The sequence below is a fragment of the Schistocerca americana genome, chromosome 1 (genome assembly GCF_021461395.2).
Source record: "Schistocerca americana isolate TAMUIC-IGC-003095 chromosome 1, iqSchAmer2.1, whole genome shotgun sequence".
Lineage (NCBI taxonomy): Eukaryota > Metazoa > Arthropoda > Insecta > Orthoptera > Acrididae > Schistocerca > Schistocerca americana.
The window spans coordinates 508,543,580-508,551,358 of NC_060119.1; positions in this window are offsets into that span (position 1 = coordinate 508,543,580).

The window sequence follows — 7,779 nt, forward strand, 5'->3', positions numbered from 1 at the left end:
ATTAACATGCAACAAGTATTACCGGTACCAACATTCATACATTCCATTATCTATTAAAGCAGGCAGATAAAGCGCTATACTTTAGCTATTCATGTCAGTGATAACAATATTGCTTTAATGTGTATGTGGGATTAATGTCTTGCTGCACTAGGTGGCTGTGAGGTTGCTTCATGTTTATGCGAAACCTTCAGTTTGGAACCACTTTCGCATAATAAACTCGTGGTCTGGTCAGACCTCAGTGCTGCCCAAAATAAGAATATCAGACTTGTGTTTACAATAACGTTTCTGGTAAGTGTGGGGCGATTTGGACGAGTAACACTCAATTTTTTGGTGAGTAGGCGCATCTTTTTGTGACGCCACACAGATTTCGCAGTTATGGAGAAAAGAAGAAAGGTAAGAAAGGCCTTTGTTCCGCAAGATTTACAGAAGACTTTTGCATCAACTGAAGCTATGAACCCATTTCATTTTATTCCAACGCATACGACTGATTTCTTTGATGGTAAAAATGGTGCTCATATGTTGTTGACATTGTAGGCGTGTAAGATCTCCAAATGCTGTATGATCGAAGTGCCTCATACTCACCAGCATCAAACAGCTGTCAAAAAAATTTCACTCTGAAACAGAAGAACGGAAAAATATCGTCGTATTCAATAGAGGAAAATCTGAGGCTGATGTGTGCCATGCCGTACTTTGTTCAAATAATTTACCGGTTTGCTGCCGGGTGACGTCGTCGACCACCGCCGATATTTCGGCAGGAGAACACCCTGTCATTCCCACATGCCGTACTTTATTTGAAAGACCAGTCGTGTTTATCACCCGCAAAACAGAAAGACCTGCTCGCGATGCTGCAGTTTCTTCCTCAACAGCACAGGGAATAATACAGCAGACCTGACAATGTTTGATCCCAAGAATTATGTTGTGCAAGGAACAGAAGTCGATATTTTTCCCTATAATTTAATTTTGCTCTTCTCTTGTATGAAATTGGTAACATATGAGGAATGGTTTTCATAGATCAGTTCTATTAGTTAAAGCACTACAGCTGTGTTTCTGTACTACTATTATGACAAATAAAACGTGGTACCTCAAAGTCAATGGTTCTAGAAACAGAAACTTTCTTGATGGCACTTAGAATCATGGCATGGCACCCAGAAAGTTCTTAAGAAACTGTTTATTTTCTACTTCTGTCATGACTTTTTTGTAGCAGTGAGATGAGCGGTATGATTCTGTGGTGTCAGAATATCTTCTAAATTTTTTGCATACAAATAAATTATGTACAAAACGAAATACACTGATGTTTGATTCTCCAGAGAAATGTGAGACTGAATAGAACTTTTGACGTTTACAATCTTTCTATGCCTTACGTTTCTGTGGTTGACACTTTCTCCTAGGAAAATTTTGCTGATTCCTTGTTACGATGGCGGTTTCGGTGCCCTTCTGCAGTCCAAATTGTTACGAACGTTTGCAGAACGTTGCTGAATTAGCGTCCTCAATCGTTTCGCTGTCATTCGCTAGTACAGTACTTATCAAACTGCAGAAAGGGACCGGTCCGACACCTTGACACAAATAATCATAGCAGAAACATTGTGAGGTGTCGACTGAGTATTTACGGTGTTCCTGCGGTGCTACCCAACCTATCCGCAGTGAGGTACGATGATATCTCTGCATAGCGACATGTGAATTGAGAGGAAACAGTCAAGGAATGGAAAACAGCTTATCTCATTAAATTAGAAAAAAAATGGTGCAAATGGCTCTGAGCACTATGGGACTTAACATCTATGGTCATCAGTCCCCTAGAACTTAGAACTACTTAAACCTAACTAACCTAAAGACATCACACAACACCCAGTCATCACGAGGCAGAGAAAATCCCTGACCCCGCCGGGAATCGAACCCGGGAACCCGGGCGCGGGAAGCGAGAACGCTACCGCACGACCACGGGCTGCGGACGTTAAATTAGCAGGGGGCCCCAAGCAGACATGAAATATGGATACAGCGTCTCACATAGACTTATTGATAATAGGATCAATCAAACTGTGAAAAGTTACTAAGGGTCACTATAACAGTCTGATTTAATACTAAAAGACATCAAAAATGTTTCATCTGCTGAATCAATAATACGGTAATTTATCGAGGGAACAGGGGATTGAAAACATGTAGGATAGCCTCAGCATAAGAGGATGGATGCATGATAGAAGTGATATAAAAACTTTGTTCGCAGATGTGACTGATGATTATTGAAGAAGTTAACGAGCTAAAGAAAAGTCCTGGAAAAGCATGAACAAATACCATTACTCTCGCCAAAGTGCATCATGGGTGCAACTAACTAGCTGTGAAAAATATATCAGCAAAACTAAACCTTTACACAAGATAAATGACCTTGTACTCGCCTCATCTCGATGAATTCAAATATGGACCATGCTTACCGCTCTAGTGATGCATGGGTGCAGAAGATGGCTGCAGTAATGCCTGAGATTCCTAAGTTCAGCCTGTAAGTCCTGCTCTAGATTAGAGACATCTCAATCTGCTACTCTAATCTGTAGCATACAGCCTCAAACCCTGTCGAAAATTCTTCTCTATGATGCCTATGGTGAAGCATTCTCTATCGAGCCCATGGGACAAGCGATCTCTTAGTCTCCTCAACAAAACTTAGTTGGTTCTATCAGCATCAGAATTTCGCCAGCCAATTGCAACAGGCCTGTGAATTCCAACTGATGACAATTTAATAAAGATGCTAACCAATTTCCGAGCGGATTCTGCTGTGATTAGCCAATGAACTACACCCATGCTCATAAATTAAGGATAAGGCTGCTACATGGTGAAACAACGAACTGGTGGGCGGTTTACGGGTTTAAATCACCTCGGGGTATGACCATGCGGTGCATTTGACCTGCGGTCGTCGCACGGTGGCGCTGGCAGCAGTCCACATACGCAGAGATGTGTTCGTGTATGTCAGAGTACGGTGCAGCGAGTAAGTGTGCAGACGTTTTCAGACACGCTAATGGAGACTGTGTATTGAAAATGGCTCAAAGAACACATATTAATGACGTTATGCAGGGTAGAATACTAGGGCGGATGGAGGCTGGTCAAACACAGCAGTTCGAAACACGGGCCCTCTGTGTGCCACAAAGTGTGATCTCAAGATTATGGCAACGATTCCAGCAGACAGGAAACGTGTCCAGGCGCTACAGTACGGGACCTCCACAGTGTACAACACCACAAAAAGACCGATATCCACCATCAGTGCCCGCAGACGACCACGGAATACTGCATATAGCATTGCTCGGGACCTTACCGCAGCCGCTGGAACAGTTGTCTCCAGACACACAGTCTACAGACGACTGAACAGACATGGTTTATTCGCCCGGAGACCTGCAAGGTGCATTCCACTGACCCCTGGTCACAGGAAATCCCGTAAAGCCTGGTGTCAAGAACACTGTACATGGTCACTGGAGCAGTGGTCCCAGGTTATGTTCACGGCCGAGTCCAGGTATAGTCTGAACAGTGATTCTCGACGGGTTTTCATCTAGCGTGAACGACGAACCAGATACCAACCCCTTCATGTCCTTGAAAGGGACCTGTATGGAGGTCGTGGTTTGACGGTGTGGGGTTGGATTACGATTGGTGCACGTACACCCCTGTATGTCTTTGACAGAGGAACTGTAACAGGTCAGGTGTATTGCGACGTCATTTTGCACCAGTACGTCTGCCTTTTCAGGGGTTCAGTGGGTCCCACCTTCCTCCTGACGGATGATAACGCACGGCCCCACCGAGCTGCCATCGTGGAGGAGTACCTTAAACAGAAGACACCAGGCGAATAGAGCGGCCTGCCTGTTCTCCAGACCCAAACCCCATCGAACAGCATCTGGGATGCTCTCGGTCGAGGCGAATCGCTGCACGTCTTCAAACCCCTAGGACACTTCAGGAGCTCCGACAGGCACTGATGCAAGAATGGGAGGCTATACCCCAGCAGCTGCTCGATCATCTTATCCAGAGTATGCCAACCTGTTGTGCGGCCTGTGTAGGTGTGCATGGTGATTATATCCCATATTTATGTCGGGGCACATGCGCAGGAAACAGTGGCATTTTGTAACACGTCGGGGTACATGCGCAGGAAACAGTGGCGTTTTATAGCACATGTGTTTCGGGACGGTTTTCTCAACTTATTACCAACACCGTGGACTTACAGATATGTGTTGTGTGTGTTCCCAAAGTTCCTATGCTATTGCGCCAGTTTTGTGTAGTGCTATGTTGTGTGGCACCACATTCTGCAATTATCCTTAATTTAAGAGCATGAGTGTACGTTTCTCTGTTGGAATGGGGTTAGAAGGCAGGAAGTCTCTCCTACTATTTCACGGATTTCTAGTTATAGCGTATGAGAAGGCGTGCATGTACCCATGTGCTGCTTCTCTCCTCCATTACCAAAACAACTGCTATGAACCAACCATTCACCTCCTCACATATTTTGAACAAAAATTCCAGCTGGCATCCTGTGGGCCTAACAGCTGGGGCCTACACTAGCAGTTCTGTATTTTCTCCTATCCTTTTGATCTTCTCTTTGCTAAAAGGCATTCTTTGCAGTTCACGTGGGGTTTGTGATGGGCTGGGCTGCCTTCACCTTCACCCTACTGTATTTGAACAGCAGAGCGCTTTCGTTATGTACATGGCCAAGAAATGGCTTTAAGCAAAGATATTTTTACGACCCATGTGGTTCCACTCATGATTCTCACCTTTCACCAGCCAACTAAGAGCCCCAGGCTGTAGCACGTTAGAAGAATCTGTCACCGTAACAAAACTGAAAGAGACAGAGCTAATTAGATTTATAGTCATGGGCATTTGTTATTATCGCCTGCAGCTCTCAAGCAGCATTACTGATTTGATTTGATTCACTAACCAGATCTGAGTACTGAATTGTTAAGCAGCTTACGAGACAGTTTTGGAAGCAACTGCCACTTAGCAACATACTAAGATACCTATTGTCTGTAAGAGCTACAGTAACTTTTATGTACTTCTTCTCAGATTTTGTTCTTGAGAAAATTGCTGTGGATGCCCATGAGCATAGCACAGCTGCTTGCGGCACTTTGCACAAGCCGATTCAGTTGTTTCATTTGAAGTAGGCGCTTAATAATAATTAACAACAAACACCGGAAGCCTCAAGTTTATTTCACCATGCAATAAGAGGCCACAGTTAGATAAAGGTGAGTAATTTGTTGCTCATTACCACTACTGATATTTTATTTGCAAACAGCTAAAAAAAAAGAGCTTTGCAACTCCCTCATTACAGGCATAACTTATATATAGGGAAAGTTCAAAATGGCTCTGAGCACTATGGGACTTAACTTCTGAGGTCATCATTCCCCTAGAACTAAGAACTACATAAAGCTAACTAACCTAAGGACATCACACACATCCATGCCCGAGGCAGGATTCGAACCTGCGACCGTAGCGGTCGCGCGGTTCCAGACTGTAGCGCTTAGAACCGCTCGGCCACTCCGGCTAGGGAAAGTTATTCCAGAGGTGCACACACAAGCCTTTTTACTTGTTTATATGAATCGTATGAACTATTTACAATAAAGCTGGTTCATGGTGAAATAACACGACATTAACATTAAAACTCAAAAAAATAAATAAAAATTAAGTCGTTTTAACATAATTAATTACATTTGAAGGAAGTTTGTCAAATGATGTGCTTCAACTAACTGTTTCATCGCTGGATAAAATGATAACAATGATAACACAAAATAAGGCTAAATACAACAGTAACATTAGAATTTCGATAGACTTTCAAAATAACATTTTGTTGCCCTCTATTAAAATCTTGTGTTCGTTACAAGATGGTATATTGGGAAAACAATAAGAAAAATTCCGAATATCGCATCATGAAACCCCGGATAAATTAACGGCCTGCAGCTTTCTTCTTCCGGTTGAACTGATGTGGCAACTTCAAATGTTGCGCTAAATCGAAACCAATTTTAAATATTCTGTTTCGTTTAGGAGCAAAAAGCAGTTATCTGAATGCTTAGCTTATATTCCAGTTCATCAGTGAAATTGTTTTTAAGTCCGTCCCAAGAACGACCTGCTGCTTCCCTGGTGCTGAATTCTCTAGCTAATACGCCATCGACAGCTTTTTTCACCATCTCCTAGTCGCATTTTTTTTTCAAACTGCTGTTCTGACAACAATCCTTGATAAACGACAGACAGCCTCAGTATGTTCAACTGTAGAACTAATTATATGGCTGGGGTTGGGCACGAGCGTACTGTCGAGGGCTGTGGCCAGCAAGATAACTTTACATAGACTTACTGCTGTTCAGATACATGTGTAGGTAAGTTTCATTGACAAAGAAACGCTGTCTTATTCTTAATTCATTTTAAATTATACTATAATAGTTTCATTACACATACCATAACATGATCCAAAATTCTTATGAATATTATCTCCATAGCACCAGAAATACTTAACTTAAAAACATATTTCGCATCACTAATGAGAATAATAGGAAAGTGGCACGAGTAACACACAACCACGTCCTTCTACAGCTGCAGTACAGTCAACTTCTGACTTTGTCTCAGTAATCTTTTCAGCACACATATAGCCACTATGTGTAGCCTGTGACGTAACAACGCTGAACACACTTAAGAATATGATGAAACGAAAATAAAATTGGGAATTTTGGTCAGATGCTAAGCATGCTCAAATAGCCGAAGCGTTTAAGGCAGCCACTTGTGTGAAGCTGGATATCCGGGTTCGATTCCCGGTCCAGCACAAATTTTCACTTGTCACCATTGAATTCAGTACAATGCACAGTTGCGGCCAATGTCAGAATTTATTTTATTTCATCATGTATCTGTACGGCTGCAGGGTCGAAAGTGGACACCACACACACACACACACACACACACACACACACAGAGGGAGAGAGAGAGAGAGAGAGAGAGAGAGAGAGAGAGAGAGGAGAGAGAGAGAGAGCATCGCACTAAAACACTTCTCACTATCATAAAATATCACAGGAATGCCATATCATACGGCCTATAGATTTGCGGTCTATAATACTAATCGGCTAACACGTTTCATGACATCCAGTTGTAGCTGTTGGTTGCCTACCTGACGGTTTCCAGAGGCAGCCGAAATTTAATTTCTTAACTCCTTCTATACATATTATAAATTAAAGGCCACCACCGCAGCTTCTGTCTGTGTGTTCGGGCTAATGTTGAGAACTACTGTAGCGCTTGTGATACGGTTGTCACTAAGAGGTAGAGTAATTCGTAAGGAGTGTTTGTATACATCTATATACACGCTCTAAGGTAAAATAAAATGACGCACCACGAATGGATTACCAGAATAGGACTGAATTCGGTATATGTGGTATATGCAATGTACATGTACAGACAAACAAAGGATTACAGTTTCGGAACAATTGGATCATTTGTTCCAGGAAAGAGCTTCACAAATTGAGCAACTCAATAACGCAGTGATCCATCTCTGGCCCTTAAGCAAGCAGTTATTCGGCTTGGCATTGGTGAGAGAGTTGTTGGATGTCCTCCTGCCGCATATAATTCTAAAATCTGACCCATTGGCAGGTTAGATCTTTAGAATCCCGTGATGACTGGAGGGCCCTGCCAATAAATCTCCAAATGTTCTCAGTTGGGGAGAGATCCGGCAACCTTGCTGCGAAGGTAGGGTTTTGCAAGGATGCAGACAAGAAGAAGAAATTCTCATCGTGTGAGGGCAGGCATTCTCTTGCTGAAATGTAAGCCCAGGGTCACTTGCGATGAAGGGCAACA